Below are 21,306 nucleotides of genomic sequence, written 5' to 3' on the forward strand. Positions count from 1 at the left end.
TTGCATAGCTTTTATCAAATGTAATTTTATTCTTATTTTTATGTTTCAAAGTATTTGTCAAATTAAAATTATACTACCAACCATGTAAAAGCCCTCTGGGCGTTAAATAAATAAATATAATTTTTTGGTGACCAGATCAAAATGATAATTCATCACATTTTTAAAAAGTTATATAAAGTCATGGAAAGTGACGAAACAAAAACTTTATTAACTGGGTTAAGTAGGTTAGGTTAGGTTAGGTTAGGTTAGGTTTAATTTTTTTATCATCGTTTCTAATGGCTTTATATCACTTTTTAAAGGTGTGTTGAATTGTCAATGTGTTGAGTTATCATGGAACCTAATTTTTTTCGTGTGACACTTCACAAGAGCGCATCTGTCTATACACTGTTTAGGTGAAGCTTAATGCCAAATCACTATTTTGATTAATCTTTATAACGAATTGGTTAACATTATGAATACCAAAAAATATGTTTTAGATAAATTGAAGGTTTTCCTATCGTTTCGTTTGAGTAGAATAGAGATAAAAAATAAATTACTCAATAAAAAATATAAATGTACACTACTAAAAAAAATATTTTTTCAATAGAAATGTATGAACGCGTAAATGAAACAATTAAAAAAAATACAGTTTTATAGCTAAGATTATCAGTGACAGTTTCACTTGATTAACTTTTTTGCTGTGTTATAAAATTATTTACAAAATAAATATAAACCAGTTTTGTGCTTGAAATCGAACGTTTCTAGACTCCGTTTGTCAAGCGATTTGAATGCCGATTACCTACAATATAAGGTATACCAAGAATATACACATTTTTGGCTTGTAGCTTCCTCTTAAAGGGGAGCTATGTCACCACCCGGTTGGGCAGCGTTGTGAGGAGGGTTAAATTTGATTCCAATAAAATTCTTGAAAGCAGACGAAAGTCTCTCTGAAATTTTATTATTACAAATCGACACAGGCAATTAAAAATATAAAAAAAATTTAACGCAAAAACAATGGTCATGTTTATACGAAACTAAATAACATATTTAATTAGACAAAGGTATAAACAAAAGTTTTTATCACTTCGTTTCGTTCGTTTGGTATAAAAGTATTTTAAAAATATATTATAAGCAATAATTATTAGACTGAAACACAAAAAAAAATGTATATATAACAGTTTCAACCGGGAATCGAAACCAGGATCTCTATCTCACCGGGAAAACGTCTTTATCTACTCGACCATTGGGACCTATGTCATATTTGTCGATCTCATTTTTGAAATTCAAAATTAAATCTTTTTGAATGACCAAAAAGTTTTAAAATAATTTTTAAGAATTGCTTTGTAACCTAGATAGTGTCTGGGGTAAACAAATCAGATTTTTATTTATATGGCACACCTATTGACTATTTCTAAAAGTCTAAAATAATATTCAATTTTTATTGGAACAAAATTTCTTCAACTCTAACAAAACAGAAAATAAATAAAGTGAATATGGTATAAATCATTTTTAAAAATTAACAATTAAAAGATTGATTAAAACATGGAAGATTAAAGATATCATTAATTCACAATGTAGAAGCGGGAATTTCGACAACATGGTATGGTTAATTTAGTAATCCATATAGGACTTATAAGTGGTCCCGAAGAAAATAATTTCTCTCAGGGTCGTGTTATCTTCGTGAAGGTGTTTGAAGGATCTTTTTGAGAAGAGGATGGAGTAAAAGAGTTTTAGGAGGGAGGAAACACAAATCGTTCCACATCCAAGCTATTGAACTCAAGAGCGTATCGTAGAAGCGACCCGTTCTCATGTGACACAACCATGTACATGTGATTGGTGCGTGTTTGAGTTGTTTCTCGACTATGCACCGGTGCCGAAGAGATAAATGACGCTGGTTCCTCGGAGCATGTTCCATTGTAATACTGGTAGAACAGATAGTATACCTACCTTACGCCTGTAGTATAAAGATTGCAATCTGTTTGTTAAGATAAGGAGTCAAGGTTTTTTCAGATATTTTCAACAGCAGATATATTTTATGTTTTCATCATACGATTTTATTTCATACTAGCTGTACCCTGTTGCTGTAGCTCAGTCTATCTGTGCAGATAGAGAAACAATAGCTCGTGCTGTTTTACGTCCAACAAATGGCGCTGTTTTTTAAAAAAAAGCATGTCTGTAGGTATAAAATCACACTTGTATTCGAATGCAACATTATGTCGAAATTTTAAACCAATCGGTGAAGAATTTTCGTAGATTTAAGATTTTGAACAAATGCGAACATTTTTATTTATTTACATTCTTTAATTCTATGAAAACGATTGTGTTTTATTTTTATTTAAAATTTAATAAATGACATTTATAATTATCTTTTTTGCAAAGCGTTATAAAATATTAAAAAGTTTTAATATAATTTGTCTTAGAATGTGAACGAGAATCATCTCCTTTTGCAACGTACCACTAATAATTTCTGAACAAAATATGCAATTTGACCATTGTTTTCTTTAGACTTACATTCATTTTCCTATGAGCCATATTGGTAATGTCATTTAAAGTGGATCAATGCAAAACGAACTCTAAGCAGAATTCTTGCCGGAACAGACTATGCAATAATTACAATAGCAAATTATCCAAGGTGGATATTTTCAGTTGCGAACTTACCGAATACAAGAGGTCCATAACAGATTATTTCTCTGATGGTTTGTTAATAATGTTATGTCTCTATTGTTTATATTTCTATTATAATTTGATTTATATCTACATCCTCTCTCCATGGCTATAAATGTATTGTTTTGTAAATTTTTCGTTTTATATAATCTTTTGTTTTGTATAAAATTTTGAATTCATATTCCTTTCCTACAAATTTAATTTACTTATTCAACATTATACTGTCTCATTAGAGGTAAAGTCACAAGGAGGAAATCCATAATTGGTTTTATTTTAGCTATATAATACTTATGTATAAACTGAAATAAATATAAGCTGTCAATTTCCTGAAAATTAATAAATAAATAAAACATTTTAAATGTGCACAGAGCCCTCATATAATGTCTACATTATTTTACCGGCCTGTACTAGATATTTTATCATAACATTACGTGTTTGGAATTTCATAGTGCGCCACCTCACAAAAACAGAAAAACAGAACTACTATAATGTTTAATAATTTATAAATTAATCTAATACAGTATAGGGCTATTTACAACAAATGAAAATTGGCGCGAACGAAGCTTGTGAGATATAAAAACAACGACGTAGAAAAAACAATTTCAGTTTTCGCGCGCTTTAAGAAAATTTATTTAGTTCCGCGTTTCTCCGCGGGAATAAAGCGCCACCGCGCCTCCTAGCGACATCGGCCTAAACTAAACAATATGTGACAGTTTATATGCGAACACTCACAAAAATGATTTTTCTTTAACATCATCTGATTGTTTTGATGTTATTTTGTGTTGATTACTTTTTGATGTGGTGGTTATTTGTGTTATCGGGTCTGCTAGAGTATTTGCTTGACCCTGATGGGAGTGGATGGGAGTGATTACAGCGGGGAGGTTTGAGAGGGGAAGAAGAGTGAAATGTCCCCACTACTCAGATAGTCGAGCCCCCAGAATTAAAATCGCTCCAGTGTTCAGTTTCTCTTTGGAAACGAGATCGTAGATATATTCGCGAGGCTCCCACTTATAAAATACAATCAATTAATTCGTTTACATTGAATTACTCGTCAATTCACGCGGAATTCGTAATAGCGATAGATACGGGAAATTATTAAAAAAAATAAATTCACCAGTGATTATTTTTTTAACATTTTTTGAATTGAATAGTTAATTTGGCTTAAGCTGAAAAAAGGTGAAAATTATTACACGTGAGGAAGATATTTAAAGGTAATTTTATTTTATTTTTCATGTTATTTTATTATGTCGCTATGAAAACTATTTATTTTATCAACTTTTTAGTGTGTAAAAAAATCCCAGATGCTTGTATTTAAATCATTAACCTATTCAATAAATTTCTTTCGAAACATTGACATTCAAAATATTTTACAAGGTCGATTATTTATTTTGCGAAATTCGCGAAATCATCGTAAATAATTGCATAAACAATTATTAACATAATCATTATGATTAAATAAACAAAACATATATTTTGTTTATGTGAATTTATAAACAAAAGTTATAATCATTTCCCATTCTCTGGAACAAGCTGTATCGAGATTCTGAGTGATAGTAAGGGTAATACGACAAGGAATTATACAATTTGCTAAAACAAAACACCACTAGCTTAATGACAATTATTTTTCAAAATTCCTGCAGGCACGTCCAAAAAAACACGAAAAAAAACCGGTCGATTTAAAACAGGACTTCGCTACGCTCAGACAAAAATATAATTAATTGATATTTCGTTTAATTTGAGAGGAATAAATAATTAATATTCTTATTTTCAACTAGATATAAAAGATTTCATTGAATTGGCAAGTTTTTGATTGAACTCTTTCGTATAAATTGTATTTCTTTACGTTGTTTCTGCTCAGTTATATAGTAAATTTGATTGGTTCGTTGGAGTATTCCAAAGGAATTGGTTTCCACATATATAATGCCTTCATCATTGCACAAGCCAAGCACTATAATGATAGAAGCATTAGAAATTCAAACAATATCCGGTTATTCGTATTATATTTAAAAAAATATTAGCAAAATAACACGTTTTCAAACTTCGCTATTTTAAACACCATGCCAAAGTATCATTTTTTAACAGTGTACCAAATAAATATACCAATGTTATTTATTTTGTAATAATTTCTCCTTAACCTCAAAAAAATAATGCTCGTTTCACAACGTTATCTCCAGGTAACCTTTGCTATGCGATAACGAACAATATAACATATTTTAATAACTTGTCTGTTATACATTAACTGTCTATTTAATTAATACAGTTAGCTGCGTAATTTTAGTTAAAATAATAATTGTTCTTTATTTGTGAAAAACATCTGAGAGTAATTACAAAAAATAAATAATCAATGTAAATAATGATAGTTATTACATGGTGATCAAAATGGAAATTTTAAAAGTGAATTGTAGCCATGAAAAGATGAATCAAAACTACGTTAAATAGGTAACGTAAATTAAATTTATGTAAGTTTTTCTTGTCGATGTTAATGACTTGTTTTACATAAAATAATGTTAAAAATATATAATTGTCTTTGTCAAAATTAGAACTGACGTGTCAAGAATTCAGCCTAGCGATAAGGTGTACCTACCTGGAACAATTACTTATAACACCTAAAACCACTACATATATATATGTTTTAGCAGAAAATTAATTTTGTATTTATTTTGTTATATCTAGTAAAGTATTTGCACATTTGAACGATTTAAATGGAGCCAATTATAAAAATAACGGAAATTCAAACTTGAATGTTTAGGCGAAGCTTAATGCTAAATCACTATTTTGATTAATCTTTATAACAAATCGGTGTACATTATAAATACCAAACAATATTACTCAATAAAAAATATAAATGTAAACTACTAAAAAAATTTTTTTTCAATAGAAATGTATGCACGCATAAAGGAAACAACTTAAAAAAATACAGTATTATAGCTTAGATTATCTGTGACAGTTTCACTTGATTAACTTTTTTGCTTTCTTATAAAATTATTTACAAAATAAATAAAAAAAACAGTTTTGTGCTTGAAATCGAACGATTCTAGACTACGTTTGTCAAGCGATTTTAATGCCTATTACCTACAATATAAGGTATACCAAGAATATACTACACATTTTTAATGACACATTTGACGTAATGAAAATAAGTACGTAAAAGCTTACTGGGCGTCTAAATGAATAAACTTTGTTATTTATTTAATAGAGTGCGACTTTTAAGCGCAAATACCATTTTTCTAAGCCGAAAGTAACCAACAAAACTTGGATATTACGACAACCAAAAATTACTAAGTCATACATATTATTTTTCGACGATAGCCTTGTATTTTTGACAGACTGAATTGAATGCGTTTGATGTTTTTCTCCGTTTTATTATTGTTTGAATGTGTTTCTTGAAAAACCTGTTTATTAATGAATGCACATGGATGTATATTGAGCGCCAACAATAATATGTTGGTATTTTAAATATTCCCCATTATCAAATTTCCAGTTTTGACCGGATTTTGTCGGATGGTTGACAAGCTAAATTTAAAAGTGTCTAAAACACACACGTTGAAGGATGAAAGAAGGTTAACAGAATTTAAAAAAATAAAAAATTCAGAAATTTCTAAAATTTCAAAACTTTTAGAAAATTTCAAAATTTTCCAAAAATTCGAACATTGCAGAAATTTAAATAATTTCAAAAAAATCAATAAAATTCGAAAAATGGCTCAAAATTGCAAAAAAATATATTATTCATGTAAAAACCTTATATAAAGTAAAATTCTATTTTAAAAGAATTGAAAAAGTCGTCAAATTTGGTATTTTCATAATCTTATTTATAGGAAGATTATTTTTCAAAAGAAGATATTTTAGTCGAGGACAGCTTATATTGTTTTGTATTATTGACATTTCTCGGCCGGTTTAAGCGTTTGATCAAAATTTGATCAGCATTCGACTTAACGGTCAATGTTGTTATGCTTGTCGGCTGATCAAAAGCTGAAATGGGCCAAGGATCTGTATTTAACTAGGACCGAAGACCAAAAATGCAAAAAATCTAAATTTGAACAGTCGTAAATCAAATATGACTGAAGATAAAACATCCCAACCATAATTGATAATTTTAGTTTGGTACTAGCAATATTTACTTTAGAACCTAGTTGTAGATGTTAATCAAATTACCATTCTACCATCTCTCAGTTCAGTACTATTTGATTAAATCATTTAATAAGTGCAAATAGTACAACTTTATAAATTTGTTTGGTCAATGTTCAATTTTGAAAATTTAAATAACATATATCATATGGCACGATCAAGTGAATCAAATATTTAATTCAGAATACCTACAAGACGTTTCGGTCTGGCCAATTCAGTAACCAGATAAAACAGAACGTGAGAAAATAATAGATTGGGTTAGGTTACTGCACTTACGTTACTTAGGTTAGGTAACGTATGTTTAGGTTAGGTTAGGTTTTCTTTCACTTTTCACCTTTCCCCCAACATGCTTTTTGTTGTTGAATCCAATTGAACACATTTACGCGTATCTATTTATTTTGAAGTGTTTATGCAATTCACACAATACAACTCTCAGATATGATTTGAGTTTTTCACGGCCAAAAGTATCATAGTAATTTGGACACTGCGATGCTATCCGAAACGTTGGCTAAATAACGAGGTAGCGCAACACGGCATAATACCCCAAAAACTATCATGGTGTTTTTTTTCAGTTTAGTGGTTTAAGTTTCAGTCTGTATTTGGTGAAATATAATCTATTTCTGATCTCCCTATGTTTTGTATCCATCTTTTTTATTTGATATTTAAATTTTAAAATGAAGTTTTTTTTGCCTAAATGTTGTATGTTGTAGTTGCTTGTGGGCTATGTTTTTGACCTTGAGATCTATCGTTTCTAATATATGTGTTGATTGTTATATCTTGTGTTTTGTATTTATGAATATAAAGGAGTATTGTTTTAGAATAGACTTGTTTAAGTGAGATGATGTTATGGCGAAGTTTAATGCTAAATCACTATTTTGATTAATCTTTATAACGAATTGGTGTACATTATGAATACCAAAAAATATGCTCTAGATAAATTGAAGGCTTTTCTATCGTTTCCCTTGAGTAGAATACAAATAAAGAAATAAATAACTCAATAAAAAATATAAATGTAAACTAATTTAAAAAATACAGTATTATTGCAAAGATTATTTGTGGCCGTTTCCCTTGATTAACTTTTACGCTTTCAAATAAAATTATTTACAAAATAAATAAAAACGACTTTTGTGCTTGAAATCGAACGCTTCTAGACTCCGTTTGTCAAGCGATATTAATGCCTTTTACCTACAATATAAGGTATACCAAGAGTCCCAAGAGTATACACATTTTTGATTTGTAGCTTCTTCTTAAGTTTTAAAATTATGTGGTGATTCCTTCTTCTTGTTCTTGCAACGTATTTTTTTTTCTGCAGTTGTCATTGATACACGAATTTTACAATCGACGGATCTTCGATTACACGTAAAATTACACATCATTAGGGTATTAACTATTGCGGATCAGTATTATTTATGTCTGCAGCAATAATCATTATTATATCAATTGAAGACAATAAATGTATTGCACATAGCGTAACGTTACCACTTGAGTATTCGCATTACGCTATCCAAAAAGCTTATAAATAGAATTAGATGAATATTAATATGCGAAGTTATTTGATGCAAGTTATTTGATCGACGCTTCGCAAAACATAAACATTGATCAATTTAAATGGAAAGATGTCAACGTATAAATAAGCAGTGAAAATCAAGTTACCCGAAAATCAAATTAAAATGGGTATACAGGTGCACTTATTAAAAATAAATTACAACTTTTTTGAAGTAGATTAAGGCGATCCAATACGTAGTAATGCAAATTCATGTGTTTTTTGTTTGAAAATTTGGTCGCCTAGAAATGTTTCAGATGCTTTAATTAAATACTGCGAGTAGAATACATCTTGGCCTTTGAAATAATCGAGTATTTTTATATGTATAAGTCTTTTTATAAGCCCAGAAAAAAATAATGTAAAGGCCTATGAAAACTGCTTTAAAGTTCAAAATATCCTACTTACGAACCAATTTTCCATTATGATTTTATTGTATAATGTGGCAAATTAAGTTATTTATAAAATGATCGAAAAAAATTAAATATTTATGCCTGAACATCCACAAAATAAAATAAAAGGCACTTTTTGGCTATGTTTTTTTCTTGCATAAATCAAAACAGGTGGATGGTGTTAAGCGGGAATTTAAACCTTATCGCCATCTACGTAAGGGTTGTTATTGATAGCGGCTCAATTTAAAATATTACACGACGTAGTGCATCGCCTTAAGTTAGTTGTTTCGGAAGTCAAAGTTTCTATCTACGCAACGATTTGGCCATCTCGCCGCGGGGGTAGGCAGAAAGGATGGACCGCTACACACGTCTATCTTATCACATATTTCTTGCATCTCAAACATGCTTCCATTCACACACAATATAGTAATGAAAATAAATAAAAAATTTTGCATCACTATTTAATGAAAATAATCAACATGTTTCGAAAGCAATGGATTCTTTGTTGAAATAGAATGAAATTATAAATAATAGACAAACTATTATGGACAAATAAGTACAAATAGACAAATTATTATAACAAGCAATGATAAATTAGTCTCTAAATAAAATATGATTTAAGATTTTCACGGCCAAAATTATTTTTGTTATTTGTTTTTGGGGTGTTATGCCGTGTTCCGCTATGATGTCACATTTGCCCTGAGGATGGACACTATAACGTTGTCCGAAACGTTGGCTAAAGGAGGAGTTAGCGCAACACGGCATAACACCCCAAAAACAAATAACAAAAATAGTCTCTAAATAATATAAAATAAAGTCGCTATCCGCGTTTGTCTGTTTGTGCGCTAAGTTCTTCTCAACTTCGCAACAATTTTTATAGGGTTTTCATTATCACTTAGAGATTTTCTTCCGGAAGTTTTATATATATAATACATGGATATTATATTTACAGAAAGTAGAGAAATATCGATGTTTTGTAAATCAAGTCGAAAAAATATTTTAGGGCGCTTACATTACTAACGCTGGCTAAACCTTATGAGATACATCAAAATAATGTACTACGGAATTGTATATCTTAAAAAGGCCTACAGAAAAGTCCGCAATGGTATATGTCTATCTCATAAGGATAACCCCTAGCAACGCCGGGTATTGTTAAAAACTTATTAAAATTATTAAACAATAGGTAATTATTGCATTTATGTATATATCAAATCAAGGAGTAACTAACATATATAAATAACAAAAAAATGAACTATTATCACCATAGGTATTAACGTGAAAATTAATTTATGAGCTATTTTTAAATACATTTGGTTAACAGTTATATTTAAAAGACAATTAAATATCTAATTTCTAATATTTTAATGTTTCTAATTTTAAATCCATTGTATTTGTTTGTAATTTTTTAGTCTTTTATTAATATCAAAAGAATGATTTGTTTCCAAAATGTGGTTGACAAATTCAGAATAATAATTATGATTCAAACACCTAAGCTACAAGCCAAAAATGTGTACATTCATAGTATACCTTATATTGTAGGAGGTAATAGGCATTAAAATCGCTTGACAAACGGAGTCTAGAAACGTTCGATTTCAAACAGAAAAATGGTTTTTATTTATTTTGTAAATAATTTTATAAGAAAGCAAAAAAGTTAATTAAGTGAAACTGTCACAAATAATGTTAGCTATAATACTGTATTTTTTTAAGTTGTTTCCTTCACGCGTTCTAACATTTATATTGAAAAAATATTTGTGTTAGTACTTTGCATTTATATTTTTTATTGAGTAATTTATTTTTTTATTCGTATTCTACTCAAGCGAAACTATAGGAAAATCTTTAATTTATCTAAAACATATTTTTTGGTATTCATAATGTACACTAATTCGTTATAAAGATTAATCAAAATAGTGATTTGGCATTAAGCTTCGCCTTAACGCTAGTACTAAAATTTCTAGAAGTCTAACATCGTAAAAATAATACTTTGTTTTAATCATTGAAGAAGAAGATAATATTTATAAATCATCGATGGGTATAATGACCTACTAAAGTTATTAAAAAGTTAGTCTAATACAAAAAAAAACATTTTTTTTTACACGTTTTATCAGATAAATTATAGCGTAGATTTCAATGACAGGTCAGGAAGGGATTGTAACATTATTACAGTGCATTTTATTATGCAATTCAAAAATGCACAAACATTATTTTGCAATTATAATTTTACTACAATATCAATTTAGAGTCGGTTAAGAGGAGCTTGATGCAACGTTTATCGTCAGAATATATTTTTTTATAGATTGCATTTTGTTAGAATTTATTTAGAAATTCCCACAGAGTTCAATTATGGGACAAACGAAGAAATATAGGCGGAAATATATGTGAAAAAAACCACAGTGATCAATTGTTTCCGCATTTCCAATCTCTAGCGATTTATAATATATTTGTCTTGTTTTTGTAGATGATAATATCTATACATTTGTTGTATGCTGAAACGTTAATTATATGAAATTCCCTCGATAGAAAAAAATTGCAAAATTCCTAAAATTATTAAAAACGCGTTTTTTCCGTTATTTAATATGTTGTAGGCATGAAAAAAATCACAGTGTATCTTAAAATGTAACTAAAGCATTTGTTGAGAGATTTTTACTCTAGAGTATTTTTTTATGCAGAGCCTAGTGATAAATTCGTGGTGGTGGTTGAAAAATGGCATCGTTCCCAACCTTAGTGAATTTTACCAACATTGTCAGTACTACTGAAAAAAAAAAACATTTTAATATGTTTCAAAGCAGATGTGTAACATTATGATGGAGTCTGTAAAGCTGTACGAAACGTTATTTAATATGTTGTAGGCATGAACAAATGACATTGTATCTAGTCGTGTTTTATTACATATTTTCACCATTTTCGCTTGATTTATATCATTTTTCGTCTTTAAAACCACCGTTGAGCACGTTTTTTTGAATGTCCGAAAATCTCCAGCGCTTACAGCATTTATTTTAATAATATAAATACATCAGTAACTACAGATTTTATGTTTTTCTTGTAAGTATTCTTGATTTGCTTACTACTGCTATAAATACGATCATTCCTAATTACCATATGTGCTGTAGTGAGTGTTGACGTATCTTTTATGTATTCAAGAAGAAGTTGTACAAGAATAGTTCATTGCCAATTCAATGAATGTTATAAATTGTTTTGGCTTGCTTTTACTACCACGTGACATCCTAAGCAGATTCAGTGCAACTTCTACGTTGGACATGGCACGTGCCATCTACAAGATTATTAATTGATGTGCCTATCGACGTCTTGAAAAAGAAAATCAAGGATTATACCGGTTAGAAGCCGAGTGGATAAATGCGTCCGGTTCTTAGTTCCCATTCTAATCATTTCTAGCGATTATTGCACAATTGACATTTTACGTTAGAGGAATAATTGCTGAAACCACGGTTTTGATGGAATAGTCCTTTGTATTGAGGCATAGCAGGCTCCCTTGGATTGACTAATGTGCCAATACTCCGACCAAACATTGCGGGATCTATCTTTGATGATGGAAAAAATGTCAGATAGGGGAATGTGGTTTACGAGGGTAACAACAGGGTTGGACGCTCCTTGTTTTGCCAAGGCATCCGCAATATCATTACCCATGACACCAACACGTCCAGGAATCCAAATCAGAGTTACAGTTTTACCAGAGCTTTGAATGGAGGCTATCATCTCTCGAATAAGGCATACAAAGTGATCATCAGGATGAAGAAGAATTGATTTTTAAAATTAAGCACTATTTTGAAAATTGTTTTATCGAAAGCAGAAAATATGTACGTGTCATTTTCAACAGCCTTTCTGTCCGAAATTACTGCACAAATGATAATATTTTCAATATTTTTTTAATGGATGAGCTTATTGAGTAAAACTTCAAATACTAATATTGACAACTCTCAGACGAAAAATGTGATGCAGAAAAAAATCAGAAAAAAGTTTCGCTCGCATGTGTGAATTGAACCCAGGACCTCATCCTTGCCGAGGCTTTGCTCTGAATACTGAACTAACTCGACCCTATCCTATGTATCGTACTTCAACCAAGAACTACCAACATCTTCTTAATCTTCTTTATGCATGTTTTGGCTGCTTTTGATTTCTACAAATTTTCTTATTTACATAAATTACTAGAAGATCCCGCTATGCTTCGCTATTGCTAAAGTCTCTCTAAGGCGTCACCGACTTCCTCCACCATTCATTACTGTATAACACAATGTAACTGTTAAAAAAACTACATTACATCAACCGTAATTCCACTTCATATCTCATCCCGGAGCAGAGATATTGCGGTTGAATTTTTATAAATTAAAGATTGTCAATGGTGCTGGAAACGACAAATCTATCAAAATCATAAACTTCAAGCGACAGCGGGATACCTAAATGTTTCTCAATTGGGCCAATTTTACTGTGGTGTATATAGACCCATAAGACACAACTTTTCATCTACAGGGTTTTCCAATAAGAGGTGTTATTTTGAATAGCCCGCTATTTCGGTAGATGTTACTTTTGAAGCTGTCATTTTTTAACATTTGATAAGTAGAAACTACGCCATTAATTAAAATGGAACGATACAAGCTTCAACAACGCATTAAAATTATTAAAATTCACTTGAGTGAATCAAATGCAAATCATCTTGAGTGATGAGGCCCATTTCCACCTCGGTGGCTTCGTCAACAAGCAAAATTTTCGCATCTGGGGCTCGAAAAACTTAAGAATTATTGTTGAAAAGCCTCTCTATCCTCAACGTGTGACTGTTTATTGCGGTTTATGGTCCGGCGGAGTCATTGGACCTTACTTTTTCGAAAATGAGGCTGGAGCAACAGTTACGGTGAATGGATTGCGCTATTGAGAGATGATTAATGATTTTTTACTGCCGGAATTGTATGGTATTGATCTGGATAGCGTTTACTTTCAACAAGACGGCTCTACGTGCCACACAAGCAACGAAACCATTGATCTTTTACGATTGAATATCAAAATAACACCTCTTATTGGAAAACCCTGTACTTGAACTTTTGAATTAACAATTTTTTCCATGCACCCTAACGTGTCTACAATTGTCTATGGCGTTCTATTTTCTTCATGTACCATAACCTTGAATATACATTTCATCAATATGACAGCTATTATATCTACATAGTTACAGGTTGCAAAGAATTAAGTCCAATTTATCTGCTTCCTCGTGCTGGAATTGCAACTAGGAAGTGAGATTTATAATACGTCGTAATAAAAAAATTGTTCAATATACTTCCATCTTCCTCATGTGTATAAACGGATTTATTATAGATCTGGTTGTCCTTCAATTTCTAATCTGTTGTCCTTGATGTCAATTAAACATTGTTTTCCTTTAATACTTATTAATAACTAGCTGTACCCCGCCACGCGTTGCTGTGACTCAGTCTGTCTGTGCAGATAGAGAAACAATAGCGCGTGTTGTTTTTATACCCTACAGTTTTTCACTGCCGCAGGTGAAAAAAAAGCATGTTTTTACCGGTCACATGTAACATCTATATGATATAAGAATATAAACACACTCGCTTATTCGAATGGTGTGCGTACCGCCGTCCCGGGAACCATTGATCAGATAAACAACACCTCTGCCAAATGTCACCCCAAGTGGTTCGCTACGTTTGGTGACTTTGCAGGGGTGCCCGAGTTCATAAGGTGAGTACCTGTTTCCTTTCCAGAACTTCCTCTCCTGTATTTCCTTAAAAAGACCCACTACACAGCATTCCCAGAGAAGACATGGGTCATTATATTCCTTTTTAGAGTATTTTTTTATTCAGAGCTTAATGATAGATTCGTGATGGTGGTTGAAAAATGGCATCGTTCCCAACCTTAGTGAATTTTACCAACTTTGTGGGTACCATTTAAAAAAAAATTACATTTTAATTTATGTTTCAAAGCAGATGTGTAACATTATGATGGAGTCTGTACAGCTGTACGAAACGTTGGCTAAAGAAAGAGGTAGTGCAACACCACTTAATACCCCCAAAATAAATCACTATAACAGTCAAAGCCTTTTTTTATAAAGAAAGACAAATAGTCTAGGGTTACGAATAACCAGACAATATTTGAATATCTCCTACTACCACTGGAGTAAGCGAAAAATGTTGCTTATATCCAGAGATGTGCAAAATGGGTACCCAAAACCATTTGAAATGCAAAATGGAAATGGGTTAAAACTTTTCCATTTGAAAATGCAAAATCCAAAATGGTTTTTAGAAAAGCATTTCAAATGCAAAATGCAAAATACCTATTTTCAAAATGCATTGAAAATGCAAAATGGTTTTCAGGTCAAACAATTAAAATAATTATAGAATTTTTAAACAATTTTGTCATTTAATAATGGAAATCAATGTAGAACAAACATATTACATGATGGTAAATCCAAAAACACGACGACTACAGATTATGAAACCACAAAAAATTTGCGCGGGACTAATGTTGCCAACGTAAAAACATAGAAACTGCTATCTAACATTTAATATTACAGCGTCATGGCCCCATGTACAGTATTTGAATCAATATTTTTTGTCATGATATCACTCAATTGCCAGGGCTCCTACCAGGGAGCAACTTGACAAATGAAAATTATCTCTCATAGCGAGGTTGAGGACCGGCTGATATTTGGGGCTTATGAAAAAAAGATGAGTGGAGATAGTAGGAAGAATGTTGCAAAAAAGCATTTAAAATGGAAAATGGATTGAGAAAAGCATTTAAAATGTAAAATGCAAAATGGTTTTTAGAAAAACATTTAAAATGCAAAATGGAAAATACCCATTTTGCATTTTGCATTTCCATTTGAAATGGATTTATTTGAAATAAAGCACATCTCTGCTTATATCATGATGAAGGATTTAGCTAGCGGAGGAATTGAACGCACGACGCCTGGGTGGGATCCAAACGCGATGCCCACTCAGCCACTGACCGGTCGATTCGGAATATTGAATTCACAAGGGCTGTAAATATCTACCACTGATTGTTTAATAGAATTTTATACTTATCACCATTATTTTTTAAAACCAACCATGTCATCTTTTGAGATGCTGTGGGGAGGCTCTTTATTAGGGAAAATAAGAAGAGGAAGTTTTGGGAAGGTAAAGGGTATGAGGGTTGTGTAGGAATCTAGGGATCAGTATGTAATTACATACCTCCTACTACAGCGTAATGCGATTGGTACAAAACTTGTTCAATATTAGGAATTAGTTATCAAAGAATTGAACTCGCAACTACTGGGTGGGAACCCTACAAGCGAAGTTTTGGATTAACTGGCTATTGGATTATCAATTCATTCCACTGTATCATTTTATCCTACGCAGTACTGGATTAAGTCGCATTATTAACTTCCAACAATTTTTATACAGATAGCAAACTAACAAAACAAAATAACGACAACATAATGCATACATAATTATTCTTCTATTGACTGTAGACTGACAGCAACTTCAGAATGTATTATTGTGGCATAAATTATTGCTTGCATTCATTTGCATGTTTGCAAAATGATAAATAATAACTCCTGGCTATAAAGAGTTGATCCGACCCCAATTATGGATATTAAATACTTATCACTTCACGTCATATATATTAATTATTATTATGCACTGAAAACACAATAATAACACTACATAATTAAGATAATAATTATTGCATATAATTGATATTGTAAAAGCAAATTATTTGCTAGGATTACTATGAAGTGAACAGACGCAGCATCATAAAAATTATAACGAACTTCAGAGAACAACATTTAAAAAATATATATTGAATTGATTACAATAATATAATGTATTTTAAAACATTATACATTTATTTTAAAAAGGTAATATGAAATAAAACATTGAAATACGTTGTCAGTTGTTTAGAGTTTATTCAAATGTTCAAAGGTTGTCATCAAATGGACATTAAGCGCCATTTTGTTTTTCTTTTTATTAGTATAAGGCGACATAAGACTCTAATAACGGGGGTTTGCAAATTTTCATTATTTCTGATGAACGTATTACTAAAATCTCAAATGTTTCTAGAGGAATCCATCAGGAAGTTATTTTTTCGTCGTGCTTTTCTTCAGATTAAAATCAAAAACATTCCATTCAGATCAAAAGAACGAATGAAGTTTGAAATTTAAATGCTGGCGGGAAAGCGTGGAGGCGTGGCGTGGGCTCGGCTGTCACGTGTTCCATTACCCCTCAACCTCACCTCTGCCTTGCCTCTCTCATATTTAAATACCTCCATCCTCCATACTAAATTTATTATCTTGTTAAACCAGTATACCCAACAGAGTTAAAAAGCAAAGGTCGTCTGTACCCACCCAAATTTATAAAAAGTAAGAAACACCTCACTGAAAGGAAAAAAATATTGCTTAATACAACTGAATCAGTTAAAACAGCATTGAAATACTTTGACCCTTTTTCTGTGGCTGTATTTTGCTTGTTGCGATTCCAAAAGTATTTATTTGTGCAAGTGAAAGAAAGGTCGTCTGCATTCAACCACAATATTATAAAGCAATGCGCCACCTCATCTAAAAGGTATTTCTTTCTGTTTGCATTATGATGTAAATTTTCGTTTTCATAACAATGATTTTACCCCTTTTATGGGGTGTATTTATTTTACCTATCGGTGTTTACATTAATTAGGTGTGGGTAAGGTACCTACCTACCTTGCTGGAGGCGCGGCATTTTTCCTTGTGCATGTGCACAGAATGCTTATTATGAAATAGAATTAATTAATTTGTAAATATTGTTCCATTGGTATTATCGCTTTATCTATGGTTGCATTTGTCGTTGCTGTTGTTTATCTCTGGTCTATTGGAACGCGCCATTTTTTAAGTTTTTGCCGCCATCGATTACAATACTTTGGGTTGTATTATATTACTATTATAACTTTAAGAATACAGTACAAGCACTAAGTATTTTTTGTAATATTAAGGAAATTTACTGATAATGTCGGGTAACTTTTGACAGAACTTTATGAGGTCGAAGAAAGTGGGGAGGGGAAGGAGATGGGAAAGAGAAAATTTGGCAAGTATCTCATTCAGATCTAGTCACTAAAAACAATTATTTCATATACTAACAATGGGTTGTTTTACAGAATCAGAATAATTTATATGAAAGTTATTTTTAGAAGTTCTGTAAAGGTTCTCTTCAAGTTCTTTTCTTATATCATCATTGACCAGTTGTTTAAATACTAAAATAACTACAAATTCGAATTTTGTGAAACAAATGGTCTTTAGGGTGGGTTATATCATATAATTTGAACAATTCATCTATTTGCAATGTTCATTTTTGAGTTCTGTGAAAGTCCTATTCAAGTTATGTTATTATATCACTATAGGCCAAATACTTGAGAGAATTGAAATAATAACAGAACTTGAAAATTAAGTTTTAAATTTGATGAATTGTTCAAATTTTCTGAAACAACCCAGTATATACTAGTTCTAACGTTGGTAAAAATAGTAGATTGTCCTGATGATATAGATGATAGCCAACCTCCGCTTATATAGAGCTGTAGAATAAGACAAATAAGAAAGTAATACCAAAATCTTTGCTGATTAAATTAAAACAATAGAAATTAGGAAACACACAATTTTAAAACAGTGATAAATATCAAATAGGTACGTCCTTAAACCAGCAGTGACAAACAATTTGAAAAAATTAGAACAACTGACGCAACTCGTCCCTTCTCTGAGGTCTCTTTCGAGGTCGGAATTCTCAATCGATTCGTTATACATCCCAGAAATTACATGAAAAAATTATTGGCATTATTCCAAGACTAATTCACTTGGTGTTAGAAACAAGAAATAATATAGAGACAGGTTTTTTCTTCCTTTACAAAAGCAAAAAAACTCTTGTCTATTATTAAATAACATATTTCATTAAGGCGATGCCATACGTAGTAATGCAAAATCATGTGTTTTTGGTTTGAAAATTTGGTCGCCTAGAAATGTTTCAGATGCTTTAATTAAATACTGCGAGTAGAATACATCTTGGCCTTATATTATAAATAATCGAGTATTTTTTAGATAAGTCTTTTTATAAGCCCAGAAAAAAATAATGTAAAGGCCTATGAAAACTGTTATAAAATTCAAATTTTCCTACTTACGAACCCATTTTCGGTTATGATTTTATTGTATAATGTGGCAAATTAAGTTATTTATAAAATGATCGAAAAAAATTAAAAGGATATTTATGCCTGAACATCCACAAAATAAAATAAAAGGCACTTTTTGGCCATGTTTTTTTCTTGCATAAATCAAAACGGGCGGATGGTGTTAAGCGGGAATTTAAACCTTATCAGTATCACCATTTACGTAAGGGTTGTTATTGATAGCGGCTCAATTTAAAATATTACACGACGCAGTGAATCGCCTTAATACGATAAAGTAGGTGTAGTTTTTAACATAAATTTATTAATCAAAAAAAAAAAAATCTCTATTTTACTTACTACAATTTTGTCCAAAATTTTCATTTTGTACGGCGTTCCTCAAAATTTAATGTTGAGTCCACGTTAAAATTATCAAGTCTATAATGTTGCGTCACGAAAAACATTATAATGTTTTATCAGCTGTCAAATTGTGCATTCCTGTTTGACTCTAAAACAATATTAAATTTAATTATTATCTTTGTAATCGTATTTTTTTTTAAATTGATTTTTACTATATTTATTCTATTTTTTCTGGCTTTCACTCTTCAAGGGTGTTCTAGATGATCATCTCAAATTATGGATAGGTGAATTTATATATTAATTTAAATAAAATGGGAAAATATTCTAACTATATGCAGAATTGGAGTCGAGTCAAACTTAGAGATGAGATGTTGAACAGAGGGGAAGCAATTTCAGATAAGGCTTGATAGAAGAGATATTTGTTTAGAGAGGGACAGCCAAAAAATATGTGATCACAGATTTGTGCAATCTGAGGAGTCAAACACGTGAATTTTTAAAATATGAGAAGGAACGGAACAATGAATTCTCATTCGAATAAGTAAGGAATTTTTTTTGGCTTCCTTGGATTGACTAGCAATGTGCCAAAGATTTCAGTTACTAATATGCAATAATTATTCTATGGTTAAATTCGTAATTGTTATTAATTGAAAGACTACCAGTCAGGTACTTCCCAACCTTTCTCTTCCATCTCCACTTCCTTCCGCCTCATAATATACACGATTAGACCATTGGGACACTGCCTTCCGAACATCCCCTGTCCAACTGGGCCGAAAGCTTGGAATAAACTCCCTCCGGAACTAACCACCTATATCTCTGAACTATGCGTCCCGGAAAACACTGGTCTGAGGCAGTCAACTCTTAGATCAGCAACATCATCAGCTGTAGGCAGACTGATAGAACCTAAGCGCAAGCCAAATACTTAGTTTGGTGATCGCGCTTTCGGAGTATCTGGGCCGAAGGCTTGGAATAACCTCCCTCCGGAACTAACCACCTACATCTCTGAACTATGCGTCCCGGAAAACACTGGTCTGAGGCAGTCAACTCTTAGATCAGCAACACCAGCAGCTGTAGGCAGACTGGTGGAACCTAAGCGCAAGCCAAATACTAAGTTTGGTGATCGCGCTTTCGGAGTTCTGGGCCGAAGGCTTGGAATAAACTCCCTCCGGAACTAAGATCCATAACAAGTCCAACAGAATTCAGGTCTAAACTAAAAACTTGCCTTTTTAAGCTATCATACCATTAAATTAAATTAAATTAAAATTCAATTCAATTAAATTAAATTCCTAAGAGAAAGTCCAGTTATATTAAATTTTCCAATTATGTCCTAAATCTTGTGTCTAAATTTCACTAATAAACAATTAGATAATGTTTTAAGTATTTTTTTTTAAAGAAAGACAAACATTCTCGGTTTACGAATAACCAGACAATATTTGAAAATCTCCTACTACCACCACAGTAAGCTGAAAATTTTTCTTGTGTTATTAATCTCAAGTGACCTACCAGGTAAGTATTGTACTGTTCGTAAATTGTAAATTCGTCTTATATCGAGGGACGAATCACATTTAGGAAAGTGAATTCTGGTCAAAAACTTGTACTGTTGTACCGCCCAGCATAAAATTTGCTTTTCCTTTACTAAACACGCTCATTAAAGAACTTAAATATATATTATTAAAATAAATACCGTAAAGTCCAATTATGTCTAATTTTCAAATGATGTCCTGTGCGTGCGAACCGTATCTGAATTCCTCAAATAAACAATTAACAGTTTTAATCTCAAGTGACCTACCAGGTATGTATGGTTCTGTATATTATCACCATATATATTTAATAATAACATAAATCATTGCAGAAATTTAGTATGCATTTGTGCAGCACGCTTGAGGTAAATTTGTTATCAAAAACAGCGCTTTACAAATCATCAAAATACTATCATTATCTATCTCCTTCCCCACAATCTCACTAAATACCCCAATTATTTGAAATTTCGACTGATGTGAGATGTTGAAAGAAAATTATCTTTTTTTCACGATTGACTCTGAAAGAAATATCTAATACGGAAAAATAATTACATTTATTGTAATGCTTTATAAATCTACCAATATTTTTGGTGCTTTTAAAAATAAATTATAA

At 31.2% G+C, this 21,306-nt stretch overlaps 1 protein-coding gene across 1 annotated transcript in view; it reads left to right on the forward strand.

Moving 5' to 3' along the window:
- Positions 1–3,523: 3,523 nt before the first annotated feature.
- LOC149409819 (hexokinase-2-like) overlaps positions 3,524–21,306 on the forward strand; it is a 74,814-nt gene continuing 57,031 nt past the window's right edge. Inside the window, exon 1 of the mRNA XM_089649367.1 lies at positions 3,524–3,854. The gene's annotated coding sequence lies outside the window, so the exon portion shown is untranslated. The remainder of the gene's footprint in view (positions 3,855–21,306) is intronic.

This window comes from Hesperophylax consimilis, chromosome 29 (assembly GCF_061612785.1).
Source record: "Hesperophylax consimilis isolate HC1 chromosome 29, BYU_Hcon_1.0, whole genome shotgun sequence".
NCBI lineage: Eukaryota > Metazoa > Arthropoda > Insecta > Trichoptera > Limnephilidae > Hesperophylax > Hesperophylax consimilis.